This window comes from Macaca fascicularis, chromosome 11 (genome assembly GCF_037993035.2).
Source record: "Macaca fascicularis isolate 582-1 chromosome 11, T2T-MFA8v1.1".
NCBI classification, from domain to species: Eukaryota; Metazoa; Chordata; class Mammalia; order Primates; family Cercopithecidae; genus Macaca; species Macaca fascicularis.
The window spans coordinates 4,970,999-4,990,379 of record NC_088385.1 but is presented as its reverse complement, the minus strand read 5'-3'; the positions used below and the strand labels follow the sequence as shown (position 1 = coordinate 4,990,379).

The 19,381-nt window shown below is 48.4% G+C and overlaps 2 long non-coding RNA genes across 3 annotated transcripts in view; both read right to left on the bottom strand.

Moving 5' to 3' along the window:
* LOC135966138 (uncharacterized) overlaps nucleotides 1-19,381 on the bottom strand; it is a 120,379-nt gene that overhangs the window by 18,348 nt on the left and 82,650 nt on the right. The gene's annotated exons all lie outside the window — the stretch shown is intronic.
* On the bottom strand, nucleotides 1,363-7,026 carry LOC123567440 (uncharacterized). The gene is made up of 3 exons (XR_006690365.2): nucleotides 5,921-7,026; nucleotides 4,140-4,630; nucleotides 1,363-2,356 (listed from the first exon to the last, which is right to left on the bottom strand). It is a non-coding gene; the product is annotated as an uncharacterized lncRNA (long non-coding RNA).

Genomic DNA, 19,381 nt, shown 5'->3' with positions numbered 1-19,381 from the left:
GTCTTAGAAGACACCGAAAGCATTAACTGTAAAAGAAAAAAGGAATAAAATAGGCTTCAACAAAACTAAAAACTTCTGCTCTTTGAAAGCTAACATTAGGTGACTAGAAAGACAAGTCACAGAATGAGAGAAAATATTTGTTTTTTATATATATAATATTTGATAAAGTACTGGTATCTAGAATATATAAAGAACACGCACAACACGATGATCAGAAAGTAAAGAATCCAATAAAAAAGAGGCACAAAGATTCCAACAGAAAATTCCCAAGAGAAGAGACACAAATTACAAAAAAGTGCATGAAAAGGTGTTCAACATCATTGGTCATTAGAATATGCAAATTTAAACATTTATTTATTTGTTTATTTTTATTTTTTTGAGATGGAGTTTTGTCCTTGTCACCCAGGCTGGAGTGCAATGGTATGATCTCAGCTCCCTGCAGCCTCTGCCTCCCAGGTTCAAGTGATTCTCCTGCCACAGCCTCCAGAGTAGCTGGGATCACAGGCTCCCGCCACCACACCTGGCTAATTTTTGTATTTTTAGTAGAGATACGGTTTCACCATGTTGGTCCGGCTGGTCTCGAACTCCTGACCTCAGGTGATCTGCCCACCTCGGCCTCCCAGAGTGCTGGGATTACAGGAGTGAGCCACCATTCCCGGCCAAAACTATTTTTATAAGTAGGTATTTCAGAAATATCTGAGAGTGAGGGAGTTCAGTAGGATTCAGGAGAGAGGCACAGGTGACCTCAATGGTTTGATAGTGTTCTGTGTTTTAAGGTGGAAACTGAATGAAAATCAGTTGTTCAAACAGGATGGTATTTGGGAGAAAGGGATGAAGCACTAACCCGGTCCTCTTGGCTTGGAGTCAGGGTCATCAGTCCTCCATCCACCTGGAAGCATCTCGGGGAAGTGAGGGTGACTGCAGGTGTGGAAGTTTGAGCAACAAAAGGAGGGACAGGCACTGCTCACTCCTAAACATCATTTTCCACTCCTCCTTGTGGAGCACCTGAGAATGTTGCTGGAGATAGAGGTAGCCCTTAATGCTGTCCCCATCCTACCCTTGAAAGAAAAGAGGCCGGACATGGTGGCTCACGTCTGTAATCCCAGCACTTTGGGAGGCCAAGGCAGGCGGATCACCAGGTCAGGAGTTTGAGGCAAGTCTGACCAACATGGTGAAACCCCATCTCTACTAAAAATATAAAAATTAACCGGGTGTGGTAGCACATGCCTGTAATCCCAGCTACTCAGGAGGCTGAGGCAGGAGAATTGCTTGAACCCAGGAGGTGGAGGTCGCAGTGAGCTGAGATCGCGCCACTGTACTCCAGCCTGGGCGACAGAGCGAGACTCCGTCTCAAAAGGAAAAAAAAGTGAAGAAGAGATTACAGACTGGGTTCTCAGTCACAGAGGGGAGCTTCAGGCAGGGGACCATTCTCATCCCTCTCCCCCACCTCACCTCCCACACACACTCTCTTACTTAAAGATACACTGGAGAGGAAAGTCCTTGAAGTCAGGGGCCTCATGAAGTAAGAAAAAGAACACAGGCTTTAGAGTCAGAACAAGTTTGGAATCCAGGCTGGTTTATTAGGTTAAGTGCCTTTGGGCAAGTTAATTACCCCTTTGGAATCTCTATATCCTTGCTTATAAAATTGAGCATAATAATACTTACCTAACAGGCAGGGCTTTGATGTATTCTGATGGGTTTTGAAATAGAGAGGTACAGTCTGACAGCGCCATAGAACGGAAAGGCTGGGAGCTTCCTAGGAAGACCAGCTCATCGCAGTGTGACTTGGGCCAGCCTGTAGCCCTCTGTCCTACTGTTCAAATGCTGGGTCCTAGCAGTGGCCCAGGGCGAACGGGACTGCTGTGGGGGATGCTGACTCACCCTACCAGCCAGCCGTGGACATCGGAATGGAACTGCCGAGGGGCTAACACCCATTCTCTCCTTGAGGACCAAGTACTTGGGAAGCCAGGTTACAGTCACATGGCTGCTCGCTGAGTACAGAGTGAAAACACTGAGGTTAGTTGGAAAATTAAAATGCATAATCGTATCAGGTGATGATAACCTGAGTGCCCATCTCCACAAAAAAGACACAGGCACCTTTAGGACCAATGTCCTCTTCCTCCAGGTCAGGGCTCTGGGTTTTCTCGAGGACTCTCCTTTTCGGTGTTGTCATTACAGACCTACCTCTACCTAAGGACTGACCATCTTTTCTGTAGACAGCCTTTCAATTAACTTCCGGGGGGCTCGATGCCTTGAGAATCATTCTTTCTTGAGTGATTGCAAGTTTGGCTCTGATGCATTGTGTGTTCATTTCATGGTTTCCAAGAGCAGTTTTATTCCCTTCATTTCCAAATATCTGGGGCACAGTAGATGGGAAAAGGGTGCATTTCAGTGTCCAATGTATGTACCATCCACCCGTATGCACATCCATGGTATGTCTTTGAGAAATATTCTCTTTCTACATATGCTAAGGCTTCATTCATCAGGCAAGCTGTTTTTTGAGGCTGTGTGTGTGTTTGTGTGCGTGCACACTGTTGTGCAGCGTTCTAGCAAGATGTTGACGGCCCATTATGCTGCTTGAGGGTTTTCTGTTGGCGGAGAGAAGTCCACCTCACCCCCAGCCAAAACACAACATCACAGAACATGGAGGCATTTTCCTAGGTGACCTCTTAAGAATGTAGGGAGAGGGCCAGGCGCGGTGGCTCACGCCTGTAATCCCTGCACTTTGGGAGGCCAAGACGGGCAAATTACGAGGTCAGGAGATCGAGACCATCCTGGCTAACATGGTGAAACCCCATCTCTACTAAAAATACAAAAAAAATTACCTGGGAGTGGTGGTGGGTGCCTATAATCCCAGCTACTCGGGAGGCTGAGGCAGGAGAATGGCGTGAACCCGGGAGGCGGAGCTTACAGTGAGCCGAGATCACGAATGTGCCACTGCACTCCAGCCTGGGCGACAGAGAGAGACTCTGTCTCAGGAAAAAAAAAAAAAAAAAAAAAAAGAATAGAGGGAGAGAGTGGGCACCATGGCTCACGCCTGTAATCCCAGCACTTTGGGAGGCCGAGATGTATGGATCACCTGAGGTCAGGAGTTTGAGACCAGCCTGGCCAACATGGTGAAACCCTGTCTCTACTGAAAATACAAAAATTAGCTGGGTGTGGAGGTGGGAGCCTGTAATCCCAGCTACTCGGGAGGCTGAGGCAGGAGAATTGCTTGAACCTGGGAGGCGGAGGTTGCAGTGAGCCAAGATCGTGCCACTGTACTCCAGTCTGGGCAACAAGAGCAAAACTCTGTCTCAAAAACACAAAACAAAACAAAATGAATGAGGGAGAGTCTGTAAGAATCCAGTCACACTAGTTGCTGGACATTTTCATACTCTTTAACCAATTAGTAAACTGGCCAATCACCCAGACACCAGGATAGGAGGACAGTCTGGGCCAATAGCTGCCCATGCAGAAGTGTTTGATGTACCAGGCACTATGCTACTAATACATTCTCAACACCCATATTTCATTGAACTCTCACAACAAGCGTGTAGAGTAGGTATTAGTAGGCTCATTTTATAGGTAACAGAGCAAGGCTTGGAGGCGTTAAAACACCTGCTCAAGCTCACCTCTACTAGTGACAGTGAGGCTTGGCTTCAAACCCAGGTTTGCCAACCCCAGGCTCCTCATCAGCTCTCTAGCATACCCAGAAACTATGGCATCTGCAGCCTCAGGGGGGGCTGCAGCCACAGGACAGTCACTAAGCCCACCCTCCTCCCTCTGTTCTTCCGGAGATGACATCCTGACACACGATAGGAAGTGTGACCTCTCCGTGGCATGCAGGAATAAAGCCAGCCACTCAGCAGCCACTTGGGACCCCACCCAACAAGACCCCAACACTCCTTTATCATCTCGTCTCTGCCTGTAAACCACAGCTTCTCCTGCACATGGTCTGTCTTTCTCAGTGTCTCTTGGATTTACTGCTCCTCCAACTGGCATCAAGCATTTGCGCCTATGCTTGTGGCTGAAGAGCGTCACCAGCCATCACTCAAGGTTCTGCTGGAGCCCCACCCCTACAGCAAGGCCAGGCAGCCCCTGGACCTTGTCTTTCTCTGAACAACCACCACATCACATCCCTCACTCTTGAGGCTTACCGGGTATTCATCTTTCAAAGCCACAGAGCGAACCGGGAGGCAGGGAGGCGAGAAGAGGTCAGAGCTAATGAGGTGATCCCTCTTGCTCTCAGGTCTGGGAATATTTACTCTCTGCTGTGCCATCGATCATGCTTCCCAAACGATCACATCTCTAGTAGAGGAATGGAGTTGAAAATATTTTGTTCTTTCTCAGTGTTTAGCACACACATGGTAGACAGTAAGTCTTTTACTTGGTATACGAATGCGTGATTGAAGTGAATGAAGGAAGGAAGAAGAGGACAGCTGAATGAGACCAGTCTTTTTGAGATGGTGATTAAATCCTGGTGTGCCTAACTGGGAGACAAAGGATTGAGGAGTCATCAGACAGACAGTTTGTTGTCGATGCTGAGAGCCTGAACTTCGGAATTTGACAAGGTTTGAATCCGAGCTCTGCCACTCAAGAGTTGTACGAACTTGGCCAATTTACTAACCTCTCTGTGCTTCGACTCCATCTGTAAGAAGAGAATGAATACCAACCCTGTAGGGCCATTACGATGATTACACAAGATAATTTGTTTAAGTGCGTGGCATGGAGGAAATATTCCATAAAAGATTGTTCATGATGATCAGTGAGGGAAGGAAGAAGAGGATGTTTGGAGGGAGACTTCTTTTTTTTTTTTTTTTTTGAGACGGAGTCTCGCTCTGTCACCCAGGCTGGAGTGCAGTGGCCGGATCTCAGCTCACTGCAAGCTCCGCCTCCCGGGTTCCCGCCATTCTCCTGCCTCAGCCTCCCGAGTAGCTGGGACTACAGGCGCCCGCCGCCTCGCCCGGCTAAGTTTTTGTATTTTTAGTAGAGACGGGGTTTCACTGTGTTCGCCAGGATGGTCTCGATCTCCTGACCTCGTGATCCGCCCGTCTCGGCCTCCCAAAGTGCTGGGATTACAGGCTTGAGCCACCGCGCCCGGCCGGAGGAAGACTTCTTTTACGGAGTTTTGGAAGTATGTGCAGAGGTGTCCCTCCAGTCCCACCCCCCGCTGCTGGTCCCCTGGCCCTGTGACCGGAGCATCTCCACTGTCTTGACAGAGACATTCTGGAGCCTCACTTTGGTCATGGATCTCTCTCGTTTCTGGAACTGGCAGCAGCAGCTGTCTGCTGGGTGGTGGCACCGTGCAGGCTGTCGCTGGGAGGATGGCTGATATGAAGGTGGGGTGAGGAAGACAGGATGCTGGGTGGGGAGGATGGCAGCTGAACCGTTGGTTTATTTCAGGGTTCCAAGACCTCCAACCATCTCTTCCTACAAGCCCCCTGACACAGGAACCCAGACCAGATGTTTCCTCTCTTTCACTATCGATGGATGGTTTGGGGACACAGGGGAAGGGAGGGGGAAGGAAAAGAAGGCAGTGAGAGAGAATCCTTATTTGGGAGCCCATCCTTCTCCACCTGGGGTCTGCAGCCTCAGTGTCCACTCCTTGGTGTTCTAGGAAGCGCCCGACGGACGTTAATCACATGGCCAAAGCCAGGGTCAAGGCAAACCAAGCGCATGGATGTGGGATGGCACATTACCTAGAGGTACCTGCCGCACAGCAGCCTCCTACAGCTTGGAAATTACGTCACTAGCCATAGGCACAGCCCGCCAGAGGCACCATGTGGTCCACTGAGGTGGGACCTAACTGGATAACAGTGAATTTTTTCCCCCTGGGTCAGCCTTGACTGGGATGATCTCCCACCCAGAGATGACTTCACCTCCCTAAGTTCCTTGGTAGGAAACTTGAGGGGTGGTTAGAAACTTCCGCTCGACTCACTGGATAATAACTCAGGACGAGAGAGGATAAGAACAGCTCTTTGTGTCACTGGCACCACTTGGAGAAACAGCCTAAAAGGCAGGGAGAGCAGCTTGGAGAATTCCAGCAGCTTCAAACTCCACCACCAGGATCTCTGTTTCCATGTCTGTAAAACGGGGGAGAATAATACATGTCAAGTGACTGTCCTCCCTCAGCAAGAGAACGTTGTGAGTAATAATTGTCATGACAGCGCTTTCCAAATGTGCAGGATCAGCGAGAAAGATTTCACAGGGCATCAACAGCCAGGGGATGTTGGCTACAGGCGGGGAAAGCACCTATGTGCCCTTCTACCTGCCACACCCACGGAGGAGGCTCAGCGGAAGGACAGGTGCACTCCTCCCAGATTACTCTGAAATCATTGTGGCTGCTCAGTAAGCACTTCTTGATCAGAGTCTGAGAGTCACAACTGAAAGTACTTGAGGCTCAAAATCACCTGCTCCAGTCAATCATTTCGAGGGCTCTGGTGTCATATCCTTCCCTGAGGTGCGTCTTCTTAGGCACATGTCCGCGAGGCCCCTGTGAATCTGGGTAGGTCAAACTGCGCTGGGTGCATACTTTGTCTTGGTCAGCATCTCGGTTTCTGTTTCTAAAGGAAAAGGAAGTGCCTCGATTCCTCCCAAGACTTGAAAACCCCAGCAGGGTTGGTGACTTCTTTGCTGTGTTGCTGAAAATGGGACAGGCTGCCCTGGAGCTGGTGATTCCCCTGCCCTGGAGGCATTCAGCAAGATCACCTATGACTACACGCTGTGCTGAGCACCTTGTGTGTGTCACCTTCATCACTGCAATAACCCACGAGGAGCCCACTATCATGATCACCTCCATCTCACAGATAACAGGGGAGGTACCTGCCACAGAGCAGGCTTCTAGTCGGCTGGGAATCACGCCACTAGCCAGAGGCACAGCCTGCCAGAGGCACCATGTGATCCACTGAGGTGGGAGCTAGCTGGATAACCTTGAATTTTTTCCCTGTGGGTCAATCTTGATGGCCTTCCCACCGCACCTTTGACCGGGATATCTCCCACCCAGAGATGACTTCACCTCCCTAAGCCAGACACGACTGGATGGGAGAACAGCCAGGGAGGCGCATGCAGCACAGCCTGGAAACTGCGTGTGTGTGTATTTGTGTGTGTGTGTGTATGTGTGTGAGAGAGAGAGAGAGAGAGAGAGAGAGAGAGAGGGAGGGAGACACACAGAGAGAGAGAGACAGAGAGGGAGAGACAGACAGAGAGAGACAGGGTGAAAGAGAGAGATAATTGCTTTTGTATGAATCTTTCTTTCTTTTTTTCAGCAAACCACAGACCAGATACACATTCTTGGGCAGTTTCCTGAGGATGAACTTAAGATTTTCAGAGAGAGAGGAAAAAAAAGAAAAGAGTAGAGGTGGAGGAAGAAGTGAGGCAGAAAGTAATCAAGCTCACATGCATGCGCGCGCACACACACGCGCACGCACACACACGCGCGCGCACACACACGCACGCGCACACTTCACACACGACTCCTGGCAATAAGGAAGTGAGACCAGATCTTTTTCATGAATGGGCTTAACTCAGCCTTGCTGAACTTCCGCTCTCCCATTCACCAGCATTCAAATTTCACCTTCTGACCATCCAAGGCAGCTGGCTGCTGGCCCAGGAAGTACGAGCACTTTGAGATCATCCCTCTGACCACAGGCAACTGTGCGCTTGCAAGGAATCTTCTTTCCTGAGCTGGTAAATTCAAAATGACCAAGGTGTTTACAGGGTACCAGGTTTGAGGGCCACTGACCCTTGGACCCCCAACCCTACCTACTGCCCTGTTCCCCCAGGACCACAGCTTACACTCTGCAAAAGCTAAGAAATGACAGGCAGGCAATGCACACGGAGGAAACATTTCTGCACAGCAACTGCACAGGAGCACAGCTCAGGTTAACTCTGGGGAATGTTAATGCCAGCCTTAAATTAGGCTGGGGGAAATGACAGTCACCATTTTGGAAAGGACACGTTATGGCTTTTCCCGTGGGAGCTAGGGAGCAATTAACTGGGGCGTGTGACCTATCAGTGTGCCACTCTTTCATATTGGGTGGGAGCCAGGCGAGGCACAGGCAGCAGTGGAAGTTTCTGTTCCTTGAAAATCAGCCTTGAGACGCGGGTGTGTCCCGTCAGTGGAAGGACCGGCGAGGGGTCTCGAGCAAGTCCTTTCATGTTGCTGTGCTCCTGCTTCCTCGTCTGTCAAGAGGTGGCGATAAGACCTCCCTGGAACAACTGCTGGGGTGACCCAGTGAGCTAAGGCCAAAGACCTGCCTCCCCAGTGTGAGGGACCTGGGCTCATCGGCAACCCAGTTAGGGAAACCCCTGCCACCCCGAACTGACAGAGCAGCTGCCGCTATTCCGAAAGAATAAGGATAGCTTTATCCCTGAACTTCCAGAAATGGTGGATGCGACAGACTGGTGGCCCAGAAGCGAGGAAAGCGATAGGAGGCAGACAGGGCTGGCCTGCCCCGAGACCAGAGGAGGAGCAGGAGAGAAGTCGGGGCAGAGACACCTCGGAGGCTCAGCTTTTCCTTTCCTGACTTCTTTCCCCTCTCCTGCAACTCCTTCGAATGGAAGCTCGAGGAGGTGACAGAGAAAGGAACATCCTTTTCCTGGCTCCACTTTATATCCTCAGAATCCTCCCGCAGACTCCCTGGTCCCCACGCTTGGGCTACCGTGGGTCCCCAGGCCCCGCGTCTTACAATGTCTGGGCCCAGAGGCGGGAGCATGGACGAGATGACCTTGGGAGTGCCTTCCCTGCTTGGGGCCACGAGTCTTTTCCCAAGGCTGAATCTAGGGCAGCGAGCTCGAGATCTGCATTCCACTCCTCGCAGCTGCTGAGCTACTGGGTCCAGCTCTGGGCACTGGGAATGGACTCGGAAATACCAGTGGGCTTTGTTTGGGCCGATTACTCACAGTAGAGGAATGACATCCATTCCACTGGACTTTCTAGGAACTTGCCTGCAGCTGGAGCTGTCCCTGTCCCTAGGTTCCCTCTAGCACAGAGAGGCTGCTAGCAGAGGCCTGGCTGGGGAGGGAATGTGCAGCTTCCAGGGGGTGCCAGTGGGCCCCAGGAAGCATTGATGTGATGCTCTTTTTATTAAGTTGCGCTCTAAGCCCTTCTCCCCTGTGATAACTTCCGGGAGTAGCTGTCCCCATTTCCCTGGTCTCCTCTCCCTCTCCTGCTTCAGGAGCCAAATTCCTGCATGACAGCAGCACCTGAGGAATCAGAATTCACACAATAGTAATGCAGGTGAATGGAGGAAATGCCTGTTGGTCTAATGAGCTTGGGTAATAAAGGCTGCCGTCCGCGGAAGCCTCACATGCCAGGTGCGTGCCCAGCCCTGCAGGCTCTGCCTCCCTCAATTCTTCCAGTGCCCTGGTTGTGCAGGTGCTGTTCTTGTGACCTTTTTACAGATGAGGAAGTGGAGCCTTAGAGAGACCAGGAAATGCTTTCAAGATCACATAGTTAGCAAATGGCAGAGCTGGGAATTAAGTCCATTTCTGCTCAATTATAAAACACATGAGTTTAGCCACCGGACTCTGATTTTTGTGTGCACTGTAGTAGCTCAGCTTTTATGAGAACCGGAGACTAAGCTCCCTGAGGGTAAAGGCTATGTCTGATTATTATTATTACTTTTTGCCCTATTTATCTCTATAAGATGCCAGGAACTCACTTTAAAATGCACCTGCCAAACCATGCTGAGATGGTGGGCGGCGACTGCCCATGGATGATCTGGAGGCCACTGCAGCTGCAGGGACCAAAAGCAACCCTGGAACTGTCCACGCTGCAGACAGACTTTTCAGGTCGCTCTCACCCTGCTTCTCCCATGGCTGTTTCTTTTTCTCCCATCTGCCTCCTGGTTTCTGCCCACCAGACGCTTTTCCAGCCTCGTGACCTCTATTACTGCCCCCTCTCTGCAAATGCCCGCACCTTACTCATCGCCCTGTCTTCAAGCTGCTACCGCATGACTCAGGTTTCTCTACTCTTCTTCCCTGTGCCACGTCTCTGTTTCCTAATGGCTTCTCTGGCTCCCTTTCTGTGTCTCTAAGCACCTGGGCCACCTCACTCTCCATTCCTGCTGAGGGTGTCTGAGAGAGTCCCTGATGGGTTAGTAACAACCCAAATCTGGAGATACCTTTGGTCTCAGTCTCACCAGCTTAGTTTTTAGGCTGCCCACATTCTGTAAGGCAGTGGTCTGCAACCTTTTTGGCACCAGAGAAGGGTTTCATGGGCGACAATTTTTCCATGAATGAGGCAGGGGAGGAAAAGGTGGTTTCAGGATGACCCAGGCACACGACGTTTATTGGGCACTGCATTTCTGTTATTACTACATTGCAATATATAATGAAATAATTATACAACTCACCATAATGTAGGATCAGTGGGAGCCCTGAGCTTGTTTTCCTGCAGCTAGACAGTCCCATGTGAGGGTGATGGGAGACAGTGACAGATCAGCAGGTATTAGAGTCTCATGAGGAGCCCGCAACCCAGATCCCTCGCATGCGCAGCTCACAGTAGGGTTCGTGCTCCTATGAGAATCTCATGCAGTCACTAAGCTGACAGGGGGTGGAGCTCAGGTGGTGATGCGAGCAATGGGAAGTGACTATAAATACAGATGAAGCTTTACTCTTGCCCACCGCTCACATCCTGCGTGTGGCCATGATCCCCCCCATAGAGTGGTTCACCTCAGGCCCTCCAATTTAAAGAGGAGGCACCTGAATCTCAGAGACGTTAAGCAACTTGCCTGAGGTCACACATTTAGAAGGTGATAGAATCCAGATCAGAACACATATCAGTCTGGGAAGATGAAAAAAAATCTGAGATGAACAGTGGTGATGGTTACACAACAATGTGAATGTACTTAATGCCACTGAATCCTTTAAAACGGTGAAAATGGTAAATTTTGTCATGTATGTTTTACCACAATAAAAAGTGGCTAAAATGGCAAAAAGAAACAATGAACAAGGTATTGTACCTAAACCCTTATCTTCATGCCTGGCATGTAGGAGCTAATACGATGATTAATTATGTTAATATTACTTTTTTAGTTTCCTCATCTATAAAGTGGGGATAATAAAGATACCTCTTAGGGCCTTTTTTTTTTTTTTTTTGAGATGGAGTCTCGCTCTGTCACCAGGCTGGAGTGCAGTGGCACAATCTCGGCTCACTGCAACCTCCACCTCCCAGGTTCAAGCGATTCTCCTGCTTCAGCTTCCCAAGTAGCTGGGACTACAGGCATGTGCCACCACGCCCAGCTAATTTTTTGTATTTTCAGAAGAGATGAGGTTTCACCATCTTAGCCAGGATGGTCTTGATCTCTCGACCTCGTGATCCACCTGCCTTGGCCTCCCAAAGTGCTGGGATCACAGGCCTGAGCCCCCGCGCCCGGCCAGGGCTTTTTTTCTTACTTCTTAGAAAGTTACTGTGGCAGATTTATGCATATATAAGTTGCATTCATTTTTTTAAATGGAGACATCACCTACTTGAAGAGCATAAGTGCTAAGTATACAGCGGGATGGATTTTACATACGTATTTCTCAATGTACTCACCACCCAGGCCAAGGTAGAGACATTTGCCATGCCCTGAAAACTTCCTTGGGTCCCTCCAGGTTAGGACCAGCGTCCTTCCCACTCTTAGGGGTTTTCATTGAATTAAACACAACCTCTAGCACCTTGTCTGACATAGACTTGCTTGATCAATGTTATTAATAATCAATACTATTATTAATAGCACACTAATTACTGCTGTTTGACAAAGGGTAAAAACAATAGAACTGCTAATGATAATACTCCAAACCCAACTTAGAAGAAAACTCATACAAGAGCATCGGCCATAGAGCTAAGAGGTTGGCCCTTTGGCTGCCATCCACAGCCATGCAGCTTGGGCCAAGAGGACGCTCCTCTGAGCTTCCGGGTCCTCATCCCTCAAGTGAGGCCTCCGTCTAAGTATCTAGAGTCTAAGGATCTCTACGGCTCCTTCTAGCTCCAACATTCTACAAGTCTAGGAATTCGGCTTTGTAACCTGGCAAGGGGCTGAAAAAAGCGTGGAAACTGACGGTTATAGCAAAATCAAGCCCGCAGACCTCTTGCATCCCAGCAGCTGGAGTGGTGTTCGTGGTGCCTGGCTGCAGGGACAATACAGAAGGGCTCTTGCTACAACTTTTGAAGAATTCTAGGTCAAACCATGCTAATTGGTTGACCTGTAGAGATGAAAAACCTTTCTCCACATTAGGGTTGACATGCACAGGTCATACCAGTGGTCAAGTCCACCCACTCTATTCTCAGCTGTTGGATTCTCTGGGTGGCAGAATCTCCATCTGCTCACACAGCTGTGCTGAGAGCTGAAGGGTCTGGGGTGGTCTCTGTTCACCGGCCAGCTGTTTCAGCAGCAGGCAGGGGGAGCTTCCCCTGGCTTCCTCAGGACTGCAGCTGTTCAGAGCATCATGGGAACAAAGGCTGACTTCTATGACAAGAATGTGTCAAAACCAATTTTTCTTAATGCAGGAAATTATTTCAAGTTGAGTTCTAAACTAGTCTAAACATGTTCCCTGCAACATAAAACATAGTAATAAAGTGCCTAAAAGGGTGTCTCATATAGAACAGGTACTCAGTAAATGTCAGTTCCTGGATGCCTGGATGCCTCAGCCTATATTAATCTCTGTCATTCATTCATTCATTCATTCATTCATTCACTCACTCAGCAAACCCTTTTCAGTGCTGTGGGTTCCAGATATTGAAGACACCATAATGAACAGCACAGACAAAATCCCTGCCCTTGAATTTTGTAGTCTGGTGGGTAGAGACTGACAATTGGCAATTACAATTAAAACAACAACAACAACAAAGACAACATGCATTCCGTTGATCAAATATGTACTGAGCATGTCGTAGTGCCGGACAGAGTTTTCGGTATTAGGGATACAGCGTTAAACAAGACACACATAGTTTCTCAACTTAAAAAGCTTTACTTCTAGTGGAGAACCAGGCAGTAACCATACGAACAAATGAGTAAAAGGGTTTCGTGATGGTGCTTGAGGGAAATGAATGTAGCACGGGTGAAGCACAGCGGGAGAATGTACTGCTTTGACAGAGGGAGCCAGGCTTCAATCATTTCTAGAGAACACAAAGCACAAAGAAAACTTCCATTGCCCGCATGGTTATGTCACTGGTTTTCCCGTTGCGGGTTGTTAAACACCTCTCCTGTGTAAATGTTTCTGGAGCACTGGTTTGCCTCCTTTCTTGGATGGCACAAGGGTAAGCTCCTTAAGGTCAGGAACTGTATCTCAATTTGAGGGCTAACCCTAACCCAAATACACTAGCCAACTACTATAGGTTGAGTATCGCTCATCCAAAATGCTTGGGAACAGCAGTGCTCTGGATTTTTTATATTTCCAGACTTTGGCATATTTTGCACACAATGAATATCTTGGGGATGAGATACAAGTCTAACCACAAAACTAATTTATTTTTCATATACACCTTATACACATAGCCTGAAGTTTTTTTTTTTTTTTTTTTTTTTTGAGGCAGAGTCTTGCTCTGTTGCCCAGGCTGGAGTGCAGTGGCCGGATCTCAGCTCACTGCAAGCTCTGACCTCCGGGTTCACACCATTCCCCTGCCTCAGCCTCCCAAGTAGCTGGGACTACAGGCACCCGCCACCAAGCCCGGCTAATTTTTTGTATTTTTAGTAGAAACGGGGTTTCACCATATTAGCCAGGATGGTCTCGATCTTCTGACCTTGTGAACCGCCCACCTTCGCCTCCCAAAGCGCTGGGATTACAGGCGTGAGCCACCGTGCCCGGCTGCCTGAAGGTCATTTTATAAAATATTTTTAAAAATTTGGGCATGAAACAAGGTTTGTGCTAATTACTTAATGTGTAAAAATTTTCACTTGTGGCATCAGGTCCACACTCAAAAATTTGGATTTTGAAGCATTTCAGATTTTGGATTTTTGGATTAGGGATGCTCAACTTGCATATTTGAGGGATTTCTTGACTGAATTTAGCAGAGAATGGGTAAGGGTGCTCTCTGACTTGATTGAAGATGCATCTGCAGTGTCTCCCTCACAAAGATCTTAAGAATCGGGGGCTTATGGAACAGGGACAGGTGGGGATTGCATGGTGGAAAAACACTGAGGAGGAGCCCTGCAGAATGAGACTCTAAAGAGTTCTAGAACACACAGGATTTAATTCCAGTGAAAAGCATGGAATGACATGGTGGACAGTTGGAAACAAAAGCTGGCTCTTTCCCACCCCTGCCGTCTGATAACAGTCCTGGCAACACCACGGCCTCACTTCTCCATCAAGGTTTTAACCATCCAAACCCTCTTCCTTCCAGCCTGAGTGTGTGCGATAAAAGTGACGCCGGCTATTAACTCTGTTCGAGAGTGAGGAAACTGAGAGAAAAGGGAAGTTGGGGCAGAAACCAGGAGTAGACGGAGCTCTCCTAATTCAGGGTTGGTAGCATAATTTGCCAGATCTACATGAACTGCATTCATCCTTAACTTTTTCGTGTGTTAGAATAAATATCTGACTTGGAATTTTTATTCAAAAAGTGTCTGAACCTTCCTTCTCTGTGATGCCTTCGCCACTGCCTAGCCTTCTTTTTCTTCGCTTCCAGCTTCCAGCTTCCTACATCTTCTTCTTGGGTGGCAGGGAAGGAACCGTAAGCACGGGCAGTGTGGGAGGCGAAGACTCGGGGTTGCAGCTCAGCGCAGCTGTCACTGATTACAGAAGGGTGCGTAAGATCCCCAAGCACCCGCTGCTTTGCCTCAGTTGCTGAATGCAGATTTGAAAACCACAGCAAGAGTGAAGACCAGAAAGGACAGCTGCTGGGTGGGTCAGGCTGGTGGAGATCTACCCCAGCTCCCAAGCCCAGCTTCTACTTTCTCCACCTGGGTTTTCTTCCCTTCAAGAAGATGTGCAGGGCCAGTGTGGATGGGCAGTGCCACATGAGCCATGCAAAAGAAGGCAATTTCCTATTCCGTACCAACCTCCACGGGGATCTCCTTGCAATGACTCCCCTGGGTTCCACCCTCTTCCCTTGCAGGCACCATACAGCAATCACAGTAGTCGTTGAAGACATAGATCTCGTGTCTCTACCCTGCTTAAAATCCTTCAAAACCCCACCCTTACTCTAAGAATAGTCTCAACATGGCTTCTAACCCCTGCTTACTTCTCCAGCAGCAGCCCGGGTCAGCTCTTCTTGCCTGACTCCTGCCACACTTCCTTCTGATCCTCAAAGAGCCAAAGTCTCCCGCCATGGGCTTTTTTTTTTTTAATTTGAGTCAAGATTTCACTCTGCTGCCCAGGCTGGAGTGCAGTGACACGATCACTGCAGCCTTGAACTCCTGGGCTCAAGCGATGCTCCCATCTCAGAAGGACATCTACCAAAGGCTGTTGGTCAAGCTGTTCAGGTTTCTGGCCAGATGAACCAACTCCACCATCAACCACGTTGTGCTGAAGACGATGTTAATGAGTCGCTAAAACTGACCACCTCTGTCTCTTTCCCGGATGATGGGGAAGATGAAACTTTCTGGCTGGAAGAACAAAACAGCTGTGGTTGTGGGGGTCATAATGGATGCTGAGCCCGTGCTGGAGGTGCCCAAACTCAAGGTGGGTGCATTGCATGTGAACAGCAGACCCACAGCCATGTCCTCAAGCCTGGGGGCAAAATCCTTACCTTTGCCCAGCTGGCCCTGGCCTCCCCTAGGCCTGTGGCTTCAGCCTGCTCTCCCATCCTTACAAGGGCCAAAGTGTACAGGCATTTCGGCCAGGCCTGGGAAACCCCACATAGCCACATCAAACCCTATGTCCACCCCAAGGGCCAGTCACAGCTAAAAAAAACTAACCCTGGGTCATATCCTCTTATTTAAAGATTTTAGGACCAGAGGCAATGGTTCATTCCAGTAATCTCAGCACTTTGGTATGCTGAGGTGAGAGCATCACTTGGGGTCAGGAGTTTGAGATCAGCCTGGGCAACATAGCAAGACCTCATCTCTATGTCTCTACTAAAAATAAAAATAAATTTTAAAAATGGATGCTGAAAAAAAAAAAAGAAAAAAGTCACTTCCCTTCTAGTCTGAAGAAAGTTTCCTAGGTTCCTCAGATTAGGTTATACGCCCCACTATATTTTTTCATAGCATTTTTTTCACTTCTGTAAGGTAGCCTCTATTATATTAATAGTGATGTGAATTTTAAAAAAATGGTTTAAAAAATTTTTAGTTGCTGTTCCTGTTCTCCTCCTCTTCCTCCTACTTTCTCTCTTCCCCCTTTCTTTCCTCTCTCCTCCTCCTCCACGCCCTTCTCTTCCTCCTCCTCCTTCGATAACATCATCCTCTTAGCTCCTAGGACACAGCTTGGCACTCTGTGCATATTGGCTGAATGAGTGTGTGGCTCTGTATGCCCTAGGGGTTGGGAAGACCTTTAAGATGATTGAATCCCATGAGTCTCCTTTGCAGCACCGCGGCCGGATGTCCCTAGCCTCTGCTGCAATGCCTCTGTACTGTGAACTTGTAGACCCCCAGGGCTGCCTATTCTGTCTAAGGAGGCAGCCTCACGACATGGTTAAATGCTCAGGGTCATACCCAATATGTTATTTAACTCTTCTCAGCCTCTGTTTCTTCAACTGCGAAAAGGTGGTCATAATAATACCCACTCCACAGCAATGCTGCAATTGTGAGATGAGATTAAGCATGTGGAGCACAGCGCCTGGCACCAAGTGATGGTTAAATACATGTGATTGATTGTCCCGATTATTATTTTATCGTAACCGTCATCAGTCTGTCTTCAGATGGTGACGACAGAAGGTGAAGTTGTTCTTACATTGCATCTTGATCAATTTCTCTCTAACTTCTGATTCTCCCTTTGGGTTTGCAAGTTCCACCTGACAACCACTGGTGTCAGAGGCCAGCACCTTGATGAATACGTGTCTTCTCTTCTCTAGCTTACCATGGGACAGATAGCTACTGCACCAGTTTCAGGTCTTCTCACCATCTTGGCTTCTTTCTGAATAACTCCTCTTTTGCTATGTCCCCTTACTTCTCAGGCCATCCTAGGGATGAAGAAAGTACTGGGCCAGGCCAGGCGCGGTGGCTCAAGCCTGTAATCCCAGCACTTTGGGTGGCCGAGACGGGCGGATCACGAGGTCAGGAGATCGAGACCATACTGGCTAATATGGTGAAACCCCATCTCTACTAAAAAATACGAAAAACTAGCCGGGCGAGGTGGCGGGCGCCTGTAGTCCCAGCTACTCAGGAGGCTGAGGCAGGAGAATGGCGTGAACCAGGGAAGCGGAGCTTGCAGTGAGCTGAGATCCGGCCACTGCACTCCAGCCTGGGTGACAGAGCAAGACTCCGTCTCAAAAAAAAAAAAAAAAAAAAAAAAAAAAGAAAGTACTGGGCCATACAGATCCATGGGCATCCGTGTAGAGACTGCCAAGAAATTAGGATTCTCCTGCCTCTGCACCCAGCCAAGGTTAACAAGCTTCATGGTCTGTTCAACAAACCTGTGGGGACCCGGTCCTCCATCGTGGGATGGGAGCTGAAGGAAATTCAGGTCTGGCCCAAGCCAAAACCCATCTATTCCAACCTATCATTTCTTTTCTGCCTACTTCTTCTGTTGTTGTTGAGAACGGGTCTTGCTCTGTTGTCCAGGATAGAGTGCAGCAGCACAATCATAACTCACTGCAGCCTCAATCTCCTGGGTTCAAATGATCCTCCTACCTCAGCCTCCTGAGTAGCTTGGGACCACAGGCACATGCCACCACACCCAGCTCATTTATTTTATTTTTGTAGAGACAGGGTCTTGCTATGTTACCTGGGCTGGTCTGGAACTCCTGGGCTCAAGCAATCATCCTGCCTTGGCCTCCCAAAGTGTTGGAATTACAGGCATGGGCCACTGTGCCCAGGCACCAGGCACCTCCTTTTTTTTTTTTTTTAAAGAAGGCTATTAAGTGCCCAGTGCCTGGAAAGTTCCTTTCTTTCCTGAATTAATACACCAAATTAGTTCCTGCTAAAGTGTTAATGACTAACCTCAGTTTCCCTTCTTGCCAGCCATCTGCCCTCCTCCACAAAGGGCTGAATAAATAGGAATTTTAGACATAAGTGGCAGAGTCTGTGAGGGACTAAATTTTGAGCAGGGGGAGCTCTCACGCAGGGCTCTCCAATATACACTGTGGAGGTAGCTTCCTTTTCCACCTATGCAAAAAACCAACCAACCCCACAAATATCTGGTAGAAAGAAGGGCTGTTCCAGCAAAGAATCAATTAATATGAAGACCGCCATCTACTGGCAGATGGTATCTACTGACCCCATTGGTGCACTAGATAAGTTTTGCCATTGCATGGGGTTTCCTGATTGGATTGCTTGAATGCTGAGAACCAGTCCTCTCGCCCATTCCTTTTGCCTAATTTGCCTTCTTCATTTATTCCTTTGTTACTTTGATTCCTCAACATATACAACATTTCACAGAGCCTTTATGCTACAAGGGATCTTTGGAGGGTATAACTGTTGTGTGTCATTAACACTTTAGTATGAATTAACTCATTTGACTACCACTAGTCCAGAAGTTAAGAAATTCCAATTTGTCCCCTTTTTTCTCCCTTTCTTCCTCTCTCTTTCTCCTATCACTGAATATAGAAGTCAGGCTCAAAAACACATCTTAACTCTGGAGAGGAAAGGACTTCAGAACATTTTCATACCAGAAGACAGCTGTGGAAAGTTTAAAAAGGTATCAGTACACTGGCCTTCCTTACTCCATCAAATCTCATTTGTGCCCTTCTCGGAGTCTCTAAAACAAATGCAACTCCAGGAAGTCTCCCCAGTCTCTGAGATCCCACATTTCCAGTTCCTTCAACCTCTCCAGCTGTCTGCTCCATCTTTTTTTTAACAAGAAGTGTAAATATCTTCACTGTATTCTTATGCACATTTCATGTGTGGTGCGTCTGTTTCATGTGTGGTCTGTCTGGCCTCTTGTCATGGGCTGTTTACTTCCTGGAGACACTTTGGTTTTTCTTTCTCAGTATTTCACCATTGCGCTAAGTCTAAGTTGTGGCACTGTTCATGGTATGTGCTGCCTGCACATTGTGGGACGTTCCCTGGTCAGGGTTTGAACAGTGGGGAAATGGTGGCTCGGAAGGTCTTGGTGAAGCTCAAAAGATGTTCTAGGTCTCTACACACCTATTTCTAGGTGTGGTTTGCAAGGAGCAGGTATTAGAACCACGGTTTACAACCTGCAGTGTGAGTGTCCCTGAAGAGACAGGAAGACTTCCCAGGGGGTATTTGGGCATGAATTGTTTTAAGGCACTCCATTTCCAGACCCTGAATACCATATCTGCCTTCCCCTGAACTGATCTAGCAGACAGTGCACCTGCAGCTGGGGGGTCAGGCTGGTTCTCTAGTCCTGGCTGCCC